The sequence below is a fragment of the Pelodiscus sinensis genome, chromosome 11 (genome assembly GCF_052426305.1).
Source record: "Pelodiscus sinensis isolate ZL-2025 chromosome 11, ASM5242630v1, whole genome shotgun sequence".
Taxonomy (NCBI): Eukaryota; Metazoa; Chordata; order Testudines; family Trionychidae; genus Pelodiscus; species Pelodiscus sinensis.
Window position 1 is genome coordinate 37,460,419 of NC_143062.1, and position 16,744 is coordinate 37,477,162.

The following is a 16,744-nucleotide window of genomic DNA, read 5'->3' on the forward strand; positions in this document are numbered from 1 at the left end:
GTTTACATGTTATAGTCATATCCTCAATCACATAATGAATGGAATGGAAAGGTTTTTTTTTTACAGCAAAAAAATATAAGTATAATATATAATTTTAAAAGAGACACGGAAGGGCAGACAAGAAGCAATGCATCACTGGCTGTTATACATGAGAGCAGGCTAACCAGGAGATACTCCTGAGGAGGAAGCACACCAAATATAAATGTTTTTATTGGTCAAGTCTGACTTATAGGTAGCCATCACTGTATAAAGCAGCTCTCTGAAATATAGGAAGGTTGATTGAACAGTGTGGGCTGCAGGAAGGGGTAAGACTGTTGAAGTCCAAAGAGGGAGCAGAGTGAATTCTTCTTGCTTTATTTTACACAGGAGAATCTCTTAATTTAACACATTTAATTGCTCGAGAAAATGCTACATTAAACAGACCATTTGCATTGGCATCATAGTCAGTTTTGGAATGATATCTGGCAACAGAAAGTAAGTTTTCATTGATGTCACCTGACCTGTCAAACTCACTACTATAATGTTGGCTGTCCTAGCTCATGCTTAAAACAGCTTGTTTTAATGTGCTGAGTAAAACAGTAACAATCTGATCTGGCAAAGCAAGGATTCAAAGAAGTAGGTCGACGAGAAAACAGTTCTGCTATTCCCTGTATAAATCAATGAAGCTGATTTGCTTTACCCTCATCATTTAATCCTTTAAAACTATACAGATCATTGTAAAAACAGTCACACTTTTAGCAGGCCCTGTTTGTTTACATTACAGCTGCTTTTATAAAAAGTCTGTAATTGAATTAAATCACACACAGATTCCCAAATCCACAGATTGGGATTTGCATTTTTTGCATGGTGAATTTCAAGGAAGAAGAGAATACAGAATGATCACAAGGGAGATAAGCACAGTCTTTCCCAAGATTTATTTGTATCTACAATTACTATGGATAATATTAATAATTTTTTATATATTTAAGTTGCCAGTGGGAACAATATGTTTATGCTTTAGAGGGAGAGACCTGTCAATAGCTCCATTAGAATTCCCTCAGTTGGGAAGTATGTGACTCAGAGGGTGTCTGTCCTACAAATTAAACATTATGTTTTAGGTCTTGGTCACACGGGAAAAGCTTTGCAGTAACTTGTGGGATGCAACATCAGAGAAGGCGGCAATAACACCAGGAACTTGGAGGGTAAACTCTTTATTAGAGTGGATTGGGATTTTTGGGGCAAAACTTTAATTCATTAAAAATGCCAATTCACCAAAAAATATTGGTTTTAACAAAACTTTATTTGAATAGATTCTTCATATCCAGGATGCTTTCTCTCTCTCTCTCTTTCTCTCTCTCCAGAATAGCCAATGGTTATGGAACTTATTTGGGAGGTGGGAGACTGAGATTAAAGATTCTTCTCTGCCTGATTTTTGTTTTCCAGTCAGACCTATCAATTTATTACATTATAACGCTAGGGAAATTCAGCTTCTAAGCACTTGTTCATAACACAAATCAGGCTGATATATTACACTCTAAACCATGCATATGGCCCTCCATTGTTATTTACAGTAGTTACAGTATATCACTCAACAAAGGAAGGCACAATAAAGACATATTTTTATGCCCAAAGTTCAAACACAATTGGAACAATTGCCAGGGATGGACAATCTGCTCATCTTTCCTCATTCATTCATTGGTGCAAAACTAGGCATCAGCTGACTGCAATTGCCTCTTTGATTTTTTAATTTCCTAGAATGCCTACTTATCTCCTAACCCAAATATACCAGCTATGTGTTGGACTCTAAAGAAAACTGACTGGGGAAAACAAAAACCACTTCTTATACTATTATGGCCTAATGTCATATCAAAGCAATGCTTATCTGATTTTGTTCCTCACTATATCAAGTTCCATCTTCAGATGCTTTGGCCAACATATATTACATAGCTTCAAAAGCTGATGGTGTAGGCTTATGGGTAGTTGTGAATGTTCACTAGGCTTTCTTACTTCTCCTAAATAAAGGAAATGTTTAATCCTCAAAACAGCACCCAGTGTTGCAATATCAAGTGACTACCTTGTATACATGGATTTATGTTATTTAAGATATGTTGTGTGGACATGGAGAAAGATTCTCAGTTGAGGTAAATCTGTGTACTTCTACTGCAGTAATTGGAGTTACACAAATTTACACTGTCTGAGGGCAATGAGTCAATCTTAAGAAAGAGACTCTGACCTAAAACTGGAGCTGTTATAAGACACTCCACTTTTCCTCAGATGTACAATAATTAATGCACATTACACAGACAAACTTTGCAATGGATATGGGCAGTGCTGAATCATTTGCGTACAATTTTTGAACAATAGATTTTAAAAGCACTTTCTTTAGAACTCTCTCTGGATTTTTTTACTTCAAAATACTCTATTTGAGATTGCAAGCATATTTCAGCACTCTTCCTTTATGTCTGCTGAGTATGAGCAAAGATGTCTAGGCATTAGAGATTTTTCACAACACTGTCCAATAATGTTTGATCAACCCATTTCTTTCTTTTATGGGATCCAATCTTCCAGACTCTTTCACATGCCCATTTACTCTAATTGGTGTTCCATTTGTAGAGGGACTGAAGTAAACACATACCCACTAAATGTAAACACATTCCACAAACAATCTCACACAATCACACCATGTACTTTAATGTTCTGAGTCACCAATATAAAAGCATAGTAACTCCATTGACTTCTGTGAAGATACTGGTATAAATTTAAAATGTATCTGAGTGCTTAAGGTCCTTTCTGCACGTATAATATAAATACTTTAACCTTCAAAAGGGTTTAGAAACTGTAATTAATCTTCACAACCCCTCTGTGTAATTTGGATACCCAACCACTATTATTTCCATCTTTTTCTGTATAATGTAGTGCTTATAAAAGCTGTCCTGATATACGACATGGGAAAGTGAAGTCATCGATACAACTGGGTTTAAACTTCTTGCTGTTGTCTTTCTAATGTGCTTCAGCCCTAGCGTATGTCTAGGCTACATGTCTCTGCCATCAGAGGCATGTAAAATAGGCAACCCAACATAGTCAATGAAGCCGGGATTTAAATATCCCTGGCTTCATTAAAATAAAAATGGCCGCCGTGCTCTGCTGGCTCAGCTGATTGTCGACACAGAGTGGCAGTCAAGATGCGGATCGGTCGACAGGGAAAACCTTTGTCATCCGCTCCTTTATGCCTCGTGAAACGAGGTTTACAGGAGCGGTTGACAAAAGCTTTCCCTGTCGAACGATCTGCATCTTGACTGCCGCGCTGTGCCAACAATCAGCTGAGCCGGCACAGCATGATGGCCATTTTTATTTTAATGAAGCCTGGGATATTTAAATCCCCGCTTCATTGACTACGTGTAGCCAGACAGGAATGCCCACCTATAACATCCATTTTTGCTTGCCTGGAAGCACACAGGGAACACAGAGCAGTAAAATCAGCATAGTCTTTGAAGCCTTAGCAGGAGGCCCAGATATGCTAGCTCACAGTGACTCTGGATGGCTGTAAACAGAGATATGCCAATTGTTGACCTCGAGGCTGTGAGAACTGCCTTGGCTGGCACCTATATTGATACGAACACACAGCCGTCCGTGCGGAGAGGAATCTCCTGCCCAGTAAAGAATGTCCAGTACTTACAATTTAGTTATCTCTCTTGCAAGTGTAAATTAAGTTGAAACTCCTTTGTAAGAACTGGCATCACAAAGACGGACCAACACAATTTGGCATCTTAGATAAGAAAGAGGATACGGGCACCTATGGGTATAAAGATGGGTCCAGCAGCACACTTACTCTGAGCGTCAATCTACCATCTATCTGCTAGTCAGGTTAGGTGATTGGCCTCCCGAGGTTCCACGGGGACGCCCACCTCGTATTCGTCTTTCCTAGGAATTGAGGGACTGGCCCTGGCCTGATACGCTGGAGTTGAGAGGCACAGAAGGGGGTAAAAATTGTACTTGGATGTGTCCTTTGTCTCAAGTGTACACATAGACTTAGAGCTCTTTAAAGATTAAGCTGTCACTTGGTACCATTATTTCTATTTTCTATCTTTATTTTCTTTGTAACCATTTTTAAGATGTATATTTTCTAGCAGTTAAGAAATAGAGCAATAGCCATTGTAACCATATAAATTATAAGCTTCTTTAATAAACCTGTAACTGTTTAAGCTTTAACCTGACTCCTTCAGCTGCTGTAACAAAACCAAGCACAATTTAAAAGAACTCCAGTAGGTCATAGAGAGCAGATGCAGGCAGAGCTGGGCATTTGGATCATGTCGCCTCCAGGGAACAGATCCGTAGGGGCATCCGTCAGCCTTCCCTAGGCTGCCCGTTGCAACGGGACCTCAGTCCTAGCAGCTAAAAGCACGGGTGTAATAAGCTCTCCCTGCAAACTTTGGGGCGTCTGTCAGCCTGTTGGCTGCCCTCCGCGAAGGGACCCCGGTCCTAGTGGTCAAAGACACAGACATAAAAGTTCTCGGGCGCCCGTCGGCCTCCTCTAAGGCCACCTGCTGTGACAGGACCTCGTGTCCTAGCAGTTGAAAACTCGGGTGTATAACACACACACACGCACACGCACTGCCCTGACCATCGGCTAACACTATGTCAGGTAGCCTATTTTACATGCCTCTGTCAGCAGAAGCATGTAGTATAGACATACTCCTAATGTGGTAGTAACACTTGGATAGGTGAAAATCTGTTCATTTTCAGTGGTCCATTCAAACCTTGACCATTGTTCAGGTATCCAACAAGGTGAATCTCATTCATGGCTGTTCTTGTGACAAGAGACTCATGTCAGGTCAAAAATGGATTAATACAATATTTAAATGGGTCTGAGAGATGAAAAACTGTTTCTCATTAAAAATAGTTTCCCAGAGATTTATATCTTACAACTTTTTATATAATACCTATTGATATATATTAATATATGTTATTACATATACTTTGAAGCTGTTAATGCTGATACTTCAGATATGTACTTTGAGTTACACTTCAATATTAATTGAGCAATATTGAACAATTGCTTTAGATACATAAATCCAGGGAAAAAGTCTTTCTATCTAAACCACTCGCAAACAAGGATAACAGATGCACAGCTATCTATCAAATCTACAAAGGCCTTTGAACCAGGCTAATGACAAAGTCAAACTTTTGCACAGTAGAGTTAATAACAATGATAACTAAGTATGATGCAAGACCATCTGAATTAATATTTTCAGCACTAACAAATAAGGAGAGTCTTTTGTATACCTGCATAGAGAATTCCCTACATTACACCCCCCCAAGGCATTATGGATAAACACAAAATAATTGTATCTCAAGAGATGAAACACAGCTAGTTGCCCCCTGTGGAAGCACTTGTTTTGATGTTATAATGAAGGACGTTATGTTAAGAAAATCTCTGAAGAAATGCATCACAATAAAATTGATACACAGATAAAAAACAGATCAACTGTTAATAAAGGCAGTGCAGTAATAAATGAAATGCAGGGAGAATTTATGTAGATCTTCAGAATAAAAGTTTAAAACCAGAGGTTTCTAATACAATAAAACAAATACAGTTGGTGTAAGTATAACACATAATGCTATTTCTACTGGGTTGGTATGGTCCTCTAAAGTAAATTAGCACTAAACCCTCTGTATTTGTGGTAAATCAGCAGATCTTAGGAAATCATCAAAACCCTGGACTAGAATTTCAATAGAAAATAACAAATGTTAATCCTAGTAAAATAGGTCAAAGAATAACAAAAGGGACAAAACATTCCTAAGGCATTAAAACTGAAGAATATTAATATACCTACATTACTGGTCAGAGTGATTATGACCTCCAGTGCTTTATCAGGTGGTCACAAACCAATTGGAGAGAGATGTCTATTACAAGTCATAAAAACGAAAAGAAAGCCGATTAAAGAAAAAATATCATTTCCTACTCAGTAAGAAAAATGCTCAGTAGGTAATCAAAATGTATGCACTGCTTCAGCAATTTTTTTTCCATTACAATTGAAATAATGGGTTTCTCGATATTGAAATTAGAGGATTATGCTGGATGGAAAACTGCACTACACAGAGTCTACAGATTATTTTTAAATGCCTTGAAGACAAATAAGAACTTCTCTAAGTAGCCTTTTATTTTGTCTGAGAGCTTTAATTTTAACTTTACACTGTACTTATTTAAAAAGTAAGCCATTCCATGTCATAATGAGAAATATACAGACAAAGTAATTAAACTAAGAACAACTATTTATAGACTGCTTTGGTTGTACTCTGTTTTCTCATTAGAATGTTCAGAAAATAGCAGAAAATCAAAGATGTTCCAAAGGGTTTTTCATGACCTGTTTGTTTCGCAACTTGCTGTATAGGAAATAGAATTTTTTTTAAAAAGTATCAGATTTTGGTTATTAGGAAGAAGAAAAGTCTATATAGTATTTAGAGGATTACCAAAAACTAGCTTTATGTGAAGAGTATTAATATGTTTTTAATTAATAAAAACAACATTTACCTTGCAAAAGCTGAATGGACTGTAAAGATAATATCTCATTAAATCTTAATGAAAATAATACATTAGTAATAGTGACCCACATCAACCGCAGAATTATCACATATACATGTGGTGTCATTAGCACCTCAATGCTCATTAATTTTGCCACCACCGCTATGTGCAGAATATACCTTCAAACAGAGCTCTCCTAAGATTTCTCAGTAAAGAGGCAATGAACCCAGAAGAAACATATGGCATCAATATTACATCTGAAAAAAAAAAAAGTTGATAAGCACATTCTAAATAGAGAGGAAGGCTAGCTGGACAAGACTGTGGTGTTGATGGCTGGATTAGCAGACTTAACGTAAATGGATTTCTTACACCCACAAAATGCAATGAGGGTAGTTAACATATCTCTGCTTTATTTGTAAATGGTCTTTCCGATTAAAAATATTTTAAAATGGAACGTTCCTCATCAAAATAGGAAATGATTGTTGAGACTCTCCAGTCATATCTTTGCTGCTGACATGAATGATCCCAGGTCCCTTTTGTGAAATAGGGGCTTTTAACTAGGATCCTGGTTTAAAAAAAAAAAAGCCTCCTCCATCTGCTCTACTCCCTCCCCCCCACATACACACACTGTTTTGCAGTGTGCTGAACACTAATTACCTTCTTTACTATCAAGCTCTGACAATAAAGGAGCTGCATTTCAGTGCTTTTTATGCACTGATTTCTGTATTGTAGAGGCAAACTTAAGTTTCCGACTCATGCTTCCCATGTAAATATATAGCCCACTCTGTGAATAACTTATTTATACATGTCAACCCTACATATTTGCTAATACTGCTGAGACTGTTTGTCAGACTGCATTCTACTGAGGGAGAAATTAATATGTTGTGGGTTGCTTCCTTATCAGTTGCAGGCAAAAAGCAGTTCCTTGTGACAATGTGGAGTCTTGTTATTGTCAGTAGAACTGTGTCAGGGATATAAGTAGTTAACAATGTTCCACCTACGACTTGCTACATCATTGCTTTTTGGGGTTTGCACTGTGGTGGTGGAGACATCCACTTACAAGACAATCTATAAACGTATATGAGTAATTGAAGAAAGGACTGACACTCCAAAGAATATGAAAATGTGATTACCACCATTTTGACCAACAGAGAAGACTGAGCTGGGGATTTCCATAGCCAAAATTCATGAGTTTCTACAGCCTGAATTAAAGATCGAGGTCCTTTGGTAGGGAGCTATTACAGATTCACATCTTCCATGGATCAGTCACAGAGCAGAACATGTAGATGCACAGACCAACAGGCAGAGAAAGCTCATCTTTAGGCACGAAGGCCTCAGGAGTTTGAATACTAGACAAGCCCCAATTTGTGTGACAGCTGCCATTTTGGCTGACATACTGGGATTTAACTAAAAGCATGAGCTACTACATATTTGGCATAGCTATAAGTTAACATCTGCCTTTCCAGAGGTCAATGCCAACAGGGCATGTGTGTGTGTGTGCAGGGCAGCTAATTCCATGCCTGCCCAAGACTTGCACTTTGGAGGAGAAATGCTCTTCATGTTCCCCAGCTTATGCACGCGAGCATCAACTAAGGCCAGAGTGTACCACTGTGGAAGCAGCAGCGAGATCCTTTTCCCTCAAGAGGAGTTCTTGGCAGGGATTGTGGGAAAGCTGTGTCTAGAGCAATATTAATGCTAAGTGATATTCATAATCTTTACATATTCTGATGACTACAAATGAAAAGTAGATCTGAGGAACTTCTGTTCTGTAGAAAGACAAATATAAAGATGGACTTCAAACAGCATTCAGAAAGTCTAATGAATGAAGATTGCAAGGCATATGTGACATGATGTTAAGTGCTGAACTGTCAAATATATTCCAATAAAAAAACCCCCGAACCAAATCAAAAATATTTACCAACAGTTTTTACATAGTGCAAGAGTTATAGCATTATACTCTATTAGGAATTAACTGCAATATCCAAGTTGCCACAATGTGGTAAGTGTTAACTTTGCTGACACTTTATTTATCATGTCTTTTGACCCTTTAACAATTAACATCCCACAGTTAAGCAGTTTTGTCCTCAGACTAAATTAGCTGTAATTAAATTGATTCATCCTATAATAAACTGTCTTAAATGTTGTTCAGAAACAATTTCAGTTCAGTTTATTTAATTACTTTTAACTAGCTTTTCTCTCGTTTCTTTCACTTCTACATAAATTTTCAGAGGAAATGTATGAAATTTTATCCAACCCTTTTATAATGTCATTGTACCCATAATACCACCTCACAGAAATGTCATGAACATTAAAATGAAAAAATACTTTCAATGGTCATAATTTTGAAAAAAATAGACCACTTATTAATAGATACTTCATTGTGGTTTTGAGAAATAACAAAGGAAAATAACTTAGAAGAAGAAATAACTTATGTCTGGTCTGCTAGGGAACTGGGTTAAATTGCCAGCTCTGTCGGAAATGACCTCTTAGACTTCAGTTGCTTCAGCCAAGATTTTCAAAGGTGACTAGTAACTTTGTATACTTCAAAATATGTCCAGATGGAGGCACCTTAAAGGGGCTTGACTTTTCAGAAGGTGGATGCTCAATATTTTCTGAAATCATTGGTCAGATTTGAAAATCTAGGCCTAATTTGCAAAAGGGCGGAATTATGCCTGCCAAAGTAGGATGTGAAGACTTGCTCAATAATAAGGACTATGGCATAATATTATTAACGTGAGTTGCTGGAAGAATTGAGATGAGAAATTAGAATAACAGAATATTAAGATTAGAAGGGTCATGTAGTCTAACCTTCAAATTCATTGTGTGTTGGCTTCTAGAGCATTATATGATGGGGAGAAAACAAGAGAAGGTCTCCTGAGTCTTCAATGTAGGAGATGATTTGAACTCAGGGAGCACTTACAGTACAGGTAGAAAGTTCAGATAAAGAAGGAAGAACTACTGAGAAACTTCCACTGTGTGTGTGCAAATTGCAGTTTCCTGTGACTCATGACTCAGTCCTGTCAATTTTTCAGAGGGATGGAGAAAGACACTGATTTGACCTTAGGGTGATCTCCCTACCAAATTTACAGTTTCCCATGTCAAACTATGGATGCACTACATGCTTCAATACGGTCACTTTTTAAAATATTTGAAACACTGCCCATTTTCACTTGTGTCATTCTTGGGAGTGGCTGGACCATTTTTTGTTCAAACTTTCAAAAGTAAGAATATGAGGTTGTCTGTGACAAACAATAATGTAGGTGATACTACTTCCATCTAATTTTTGCTTTTGGGTTTAGTGTGCAGGTGACATAGGTGGCCTGTCATATACAGTAGGTGAGATGTGATGAACTCTTATGATTCTTTCAGATCAACCAGAAAAATTTCAGCTTGAATTGTTACAGTCCGTTAAAGCTAGCAGCAGCTGAAACTGGGTTATAATTAAAAGTATTTGGCAACCATTATAAGCATCATTGCTGCTCCATCTATAATAGTACAGAGGTACACATGCATGTGTACACACTCACTTAATCACACACACTCCCACATGTGATTTCCTCCCCTGCTGGGTAAATTTCACTGAAAAGCATTCAGTTCCTAATGAATGAAACAAAAAATCAAATAGTTCCTTCCCGTAGAACAAGAAAAATATTACAGAGCCAGGATGCATACAAAACCACACAAATACTGCATACACACACCAACACCTTGTGTGCAATAGTGGTTTACAGAACACTTAGAAAACTAATTTGTTTCCTGCATTCCCTGTACTTCTATCTTCCTTTCATGTAGCTGTTTCAACTTTCAATTCACAAAAGCTAAACCTCTTTAGAACCAAAATAAATACTAATCTTAAATTCAATGTACCCTGACAGCAAATAAGTTTGCTGTGCTTACTTCAGCATGAATAAAAAGCCCGCAAGGAGACTCCTACATAAGAGTATATTTACAAGTTCCATTACCCACTGGAGAGATTGATGTAATAAACCTATAATAAAAAGCCTCATGTTATGGATTTCTCTAATGTTTCTTATCAAACTGCCTGTATTATGTTGGCTTGTGTATTCAATTTAAAATAGGTTTTCAATAAGTGCCTCAGAGCTAGAGGTCATTTTTGCTTAGTTTTCTGATACATAGAAATGTTTACAGACTGTTCTATTCCTTAGAATTTGAAAGCTGTGTTTGTAGTTTGGTCAAATAGTTTACAGCATTAATCTATATACATTTTTTTCTTATATCCGCCTACAAAGCTAATACAGTTCCTGGTCCCATTATGTAATTTATTTGTTTATTACTAAGTAGGAATAGGTGAAGTATTTCCCATCAAGTAAGACTAGCACATAGAAATTGTTTGTCCTATTTATAGCTGTCACTGATTTCCAACTTGTTTGTATTTCACACTGGTGTGCAGAACACAAATGAAGTATTTGTTATTCCCTGAAAGGCATGAACACTTCAGTGGGAACTTCACCTTTTATGTTTAGTGGAAACAGCACAACGTCAGAGAGTGGATGCAGTAGTAGGAGACACAGGCAATAGTACAACAAATAGTCCTCTTTAGCCATTTTGATTTTTCTGCATTGCATGTAGCTAACTGCATGGGATATCTTTGCCTCTTAATTTGTATAAGTACTGGGGAAGAGGAGCGCACCTCTGTGTGCTTCCAGAAGAAGTGGGTCATCAGGTAGAAGGGGCAGGGCTACAGCTGGGAGGGGTGGGCTGGGGCACCCAGTCCTCCATGCCGTGCTCTCTTAGGGTATGTCTAGACTACTGCATTTTGTCGACGGAAGTTTTGTCGACAGATACTGTCGACAAAACTTCCGTCGACAAAGAGCGTCCAGACACATTGAGTTCTGTCGACAAAGCAAGCTGCTTTGTCGACAGAACTCCGTAGTCTGGACGCAATGTTACAGGCAATAACACCTTCTGTCGACAGAGTTCTGTCGACAGAAGGTGTTATGCCTCGTAAAATGAGGTATACCAGCGTTGACAAAACTGCTGAGTTCTGTCGACGTTATGTCGACAGAACTCAGCGGTAGTGTAGACGCTGGTATAGTTTTGTCGACAAAAGTGGACTTTTGTCGACAAAACTAGGTAGTCTAGACACACCCTTAGAGCCACATGGAGCTCCAACGGTGATTTAAGAAGTGCAGGGCTCCAACCGATACCACTGTCCCTCCTCCTCTGGTCAGGAGGCCCGATAAGTACATTATTTTAAATAACATATTTTTAGCATATTTGAGAAAAATGAAAGGACTAACGCTTGTGATCCATGTGTATCCCCATTAACCTCCGTCTGGTAAGAGTTCCATGATGACAGGCCCAAGCCACTACATCAGTGTGGCTCACTCACCTCTCAGACAAAAGGTCAGAGGCTTATATTGCACAACGAAGTTTAGACTCATGTATCACCTGCACCAACATGCTATAATTGCAGCCTGTATTTGGGTTTGGATCTTAAAAATCTGACTGGTTATTAGGTCATTACATTTTCTTCAGATGAGACCCTCAGTGATATCCATTTTGCTATTGTCATTACCTGCCCACATAGAAGTTAAATGTCTCAACTCACTTTTTGAAATAACTAGGTATCTTGTTCTGACCAGCATTCCCACTCTCAGTACAATAGGTTCTAATACGCTCGTCTGGATGAGAATTTGTACACTGCTTTAATTACCTAGATTTTCACTGTATTACAGGTATCCCATTAATTTGAGATACTGTGTATGAAAAAAGAACTATAAAATAAAAATAGGTTTTATAATAAAATTCAATCCATTCACCTCTCCTGGTCATTAGTCATGTCACAGAAAACAGAAAATTTATTTATAGGCCCATTATGTTCATGTTCCCCAACTTGGTGATTGCAATTGAGAATAGCTTGGAAGCACTGAAAATACGTTGTGCTGATGCATCTTCACGGAGGCTTTATCTACACTAAGAACTTTTTGTGGAAGAGGCAAAGCAAATGAAGCACTCATTAGCATTTTCTTGCACTTTATTTGCATAGTCTCTTCCCATCCTTTTTGCGCAAGAAGTTTTTGCACAAAAACAAGCAGTGTGGACGTTTCTAGAGGCATAAAGATCTTGTGCAAAAATAGGGGTTTTGCACAAAATGGACATGTCCACACTGCTTGTTTTTGCCCCATAACCTCGTGCGCGAGAAGGATCAGAAGGGACTATGCAAACGAAGCATGAGAAAATGCTAATGAGCGCTTCATTTGCATTGCCTCTTCCACAAAAAAAAGTAGTGTAGACATTGCCATAAAGTGAGAGTTGGCTTCTTGAATGCACTCACCACTCTCCCTACTTTTACATGTCAACAGCTCAACATTCTCCTGCAGCATTCCATTCCACTGGTGGGTAGGGTCACAGGGTGGAGTGAGAGAGACATAGATTAGAGCCTGTGGCAAGGAGGATATCAATAGAAGACCTAAATGGATTTTGGGTATCAATGGATTTTGGATCAGAGCCTAGAAGTCTGAGTGGTTATCAGGTCACTAACTCCCACAAATCTCAGAAGTACAGGCTATCATGGCATTTCAAGTATTTCCCAACTTCATCCAGACCAGAAATCTTGTGTTAAAAATTTTTCTTGGAGTATTTCAGCACACTGTCTTAGGCAGACATAAGCAATGTGAAAAAATATCACTTACTTCATACAATACCTAGAAGCCATGAAGATACTGTGTGAAGTGTATTTATTGTCAGTGTAAGGGGAAAATGAAAAAGGTGAACATCTTTTCAATTTTTTACAGTATTCTCTGATTTGGGAGAAAGCAATGGTTGGTACATAGCGCAGAACAATTCCCTTGCCACTTTCATTCAGAGTTTCCGTTAAAAATCTTGAACTATAAAAGTTCAATGTTGTTCAAAACAAAATCCTCCTTATAGTGATTTCCAATAGCATGGATAGCTTGATACTTATTTTATTTACATTATAATTCCAAAAAAGATTTTATTTTTAATTGATCTTAAATAAAAGCACTAAACCAGCCTTACCACTCAGACTATTTCATGTGCTTTTAATGCAAATGAAGTACATCTCTACTATGTTTCAAGCTGCATTAATATGTTTGGTTTCAAAACAACATTCTTTACTATGGAATATCACATGAGGCTGATATCACCATCACTTGAATTATAAAATTTCTAAGTCTTTTTAAACAACTTACTGTTCCAAAGCACATCAAAGGAAGATGCTTTTCTTTTTCATAATGTTTCGATGCTGTCTTAATATTAAAGTTACTAAGGATGCCAAATACAAAGGTTTAAATAAGAGTGTGGGAAACAAATCTTCAGTCAGTATTTTAACACAGGCTCCTAAAGTTGGGCACCTAAAAATATATGTAGAAAAAGCAAGTTGAAAAAGTTTCATGAGTAATTCCATCCCTTGAAGCAAGGGAAATTTGGATGTTCTCAGTACCTCTGCAAATTAGGCCATTTTCACATAGATTTTTATGTTCAGATTTAGAAATTCATGATTTGAAGGGACTGTTTTGGAAACACGTTTTAGACCCCATGAAGACCCTGTGAGTTGTATCACTAACCTCAAAGGTAAACACTCAGATCCAGAGCAACTGTTATATTTACCACACCAACCTAAACTCAAAATTTATTGGCTTTGGTCTGTGTAAAAAAGAAGTTTAATATTTTTCTGATACAGGATTAATTTTTTTGTTTTGGTGTGATTGGCTTTGGTTTTTTTTAATTTTACTTAATGGCTTTTAAAAAGAAAAGGGATGCTCAGGACTAACTTTTAATGAAACATCTTGAACAAATTATAGCAAAGGAAAATTTGAGTCCTTGATAATTTAAGTGTTATTTTTACTACTAATGTGAATTCAACCCTAGCAAATTAAAACAGAAAGAATTAATTGGATATGCAAATGAGATTATTCAGTATATAAATCTAATTACATACCAATTTGCTTTAACAGCATGAAAAAAGAATAAATTGTTCTTTGTGAATTGATTGTCTTAAATAACCACCTGTAGCACAATAAAGTGCCATGCAAAAGCCATATTTTACAGGCCGTCATTGTCAGCATTAATAATGAAACACTCTTCAAAGATCTTGTCAAGAGTACCTTCTTAAGAGGAATCCTGCTTACACTTCCTATTTACAATATAGCATTATTAGTCATCTACTACATACTAAAATAGTCACAACTTCTCCTTTTTTAAAAATATCAGCTATAAATAAAATATAAACAAAACTTACTGTTCTTCAAAAACTCTGTATTTTCAGAGCCAAAAACGTATTTCAGCAGAAAACTTTTTGTTTCTCATTTGACTTCAGAAAATGCAGGAATAGAAGATAGAACTCATTTGGATGAGAGGCGGGACACTGCAAACATCCTGAATAATCTGACATTAACACTGAGCTCGATGACCCCAACACCAGCACAGTGATCCCTTTAGAAAAATCAGCTTACCTTTTAACTTTTACTACTGCACATTTGAGAAAATAAAACAGGACAGGAGAATATTAACAGAATGCAAAGAAAAAATGAGAAAACAATTCCTTAGAGAGAGAGACATTTCTGATAACGTTGGGACAGTTTATGATGCCTATTCCAACAGTTGAACTGTTACTGGCACAGGTAGCCTCTTGAAGTCTGCAGGACTTCCTGTTCCACTTACTTTTCCTTTATTAAGGGAAATAAGTAGCTTAAAATCTGACATGAAAATAATTTCACAGATGGGATGATGGTCAGGAAAATATACTGTGCACATTCAGTTAAAAGATTGGAAACTGCCTTTTCACTGGTATCAAAGAAGATACTGAGGGAGAGCAGGGCTGCTAATTATAGAGAAATTAAAAGAAACATCTAAAATAAATTTTACCCATTTAATAAGAGTAACACTCAGAGCTGGGTAAATACTACAGAAAGCTCTCTATGTTTTCATCCATATTTCTAAGCCAATTTGGTTTGACTATGTGTGCACATTCTTTTCACAAATACTTCAGTAAATGAGTTTCCCTGCATGAAAAGTCAAGGAAACCACACATCTAAAGACAATATTCCAGACTAATGAATTTTAACTCAAACTTTACTGTTGAAGCAAAAACTTAATACTATGAGTTATGCTGATTCTACCAGGAACACAGAAACATACCATGTGATCCATGTTTCCAATCCACACTAAGCAATAAAGCTCAAGGATCCAATGTCAAATATTTACAACAAACAGCTCATGAACAAAACTAGAAATTATTAGGCAAACAATGAACAAAACCATAATTAAATAACATAGAAAATCCCAATCTGTTTTCAGACAATTCATAAAAAGAGACAATTAAATCCCCCAAATAACGTATTTTATCACCTGTTCATTTCTAACAAAAAATACAATAAAATGTAGTAAAATATATTAGAGAAAGAGTCCAGTAACATACATTTCACCTACATTTTTTTAACAATTAAATAGTTAGTATACAAGAAAAATAAATTAAGAAATTAACAAGATTAAAAAATTAACTGTTCCAGTGCTGATACGTTCCAGAGGACAGAGTGCAAAGAGAGTGATGAAAAAACAAAGACTCTCTCCCCGCCCCGGAAACTTTATTTCCCTCCCCCTGGAATCAGGAACTGCTGCTCTCTTTGTAGGTGAACCCTACACCTCAGATGGCCTTTAAGTGGTACTTCCTGGCTGACAGCTTTGGGATGGTGCTAGCTTGCCTGAAGATAGGAGAAAGAGCCTTCTGCACAAAGATTTCTCTATCTCTAGGGGGCACAGGGACATGGAAGTGATATTTCTTTCATAGGGAAGTTGACTATAACTTTATTCTGTGGAGAACAGCTCTAATGCCACAGGCAGGAGATCAGGGATAGAAACTCAGACATACTTCCCTGCTATGCCAGATGAGAGAAATGTGGGAGTCATCTACATGATGCTCACTGCCCCCCCCCCCCACTTCTCCTATTGCACTTTATTTACACAGATGTTCCACTTTTCCTCCCCACCCCAAGCTTGGGGCCCTGTACACTTGTGCTGCTTGCTTCACCTCTTTATCAGACCTGCCTCCAGCCCTGTGAACTCTTCCCCATTACAACATGAGAGATGTTCCTTCAACAGCCTCACTTTAATGTTTGGAGGTCCCATTGTACTCCGCTGCAGACATGCTTGCTTCATTGAAAACAAGGGGGAGGGGTTGTTCTTTCTCCCACCAAATGATAGTACCCTCAGCAAGCCATTCAGAAATGATCTATCAAAGGAATTGTGAATGTACCCATT

At 37.5% G+C, this 16,744-nt stretch overlaps 1 protein-coding gene across 10 annotated transcripts in view; it reads right to left on the reverse strand.

Moving 5' to 3' along the window:
* LOC102454172 (contactin-4) overlaps nucleotides 1-16,744 on the reverse strand; it is a 749,532-nt gene that overhangs the window by 295,247 nt on the left and 437,541 nt on the right. Inside the window, exon 1 of one of the 10 annotated variants that reach the window (XM_075938680.2) lies at nucleotides 14,727-14,821. The exons of the other annotated variants lie outside the window; for them this stretch is intronic. The gene's annotated coding sequence lies outside the window, so the exon portion shown is untranslated. Of the gene's footprint in view, nucleotides 1-14,726; nucleotides 14,822-16,744 lie in introns of those variants that run through there. 10 annotated transcript variants of the gene reach the window in all.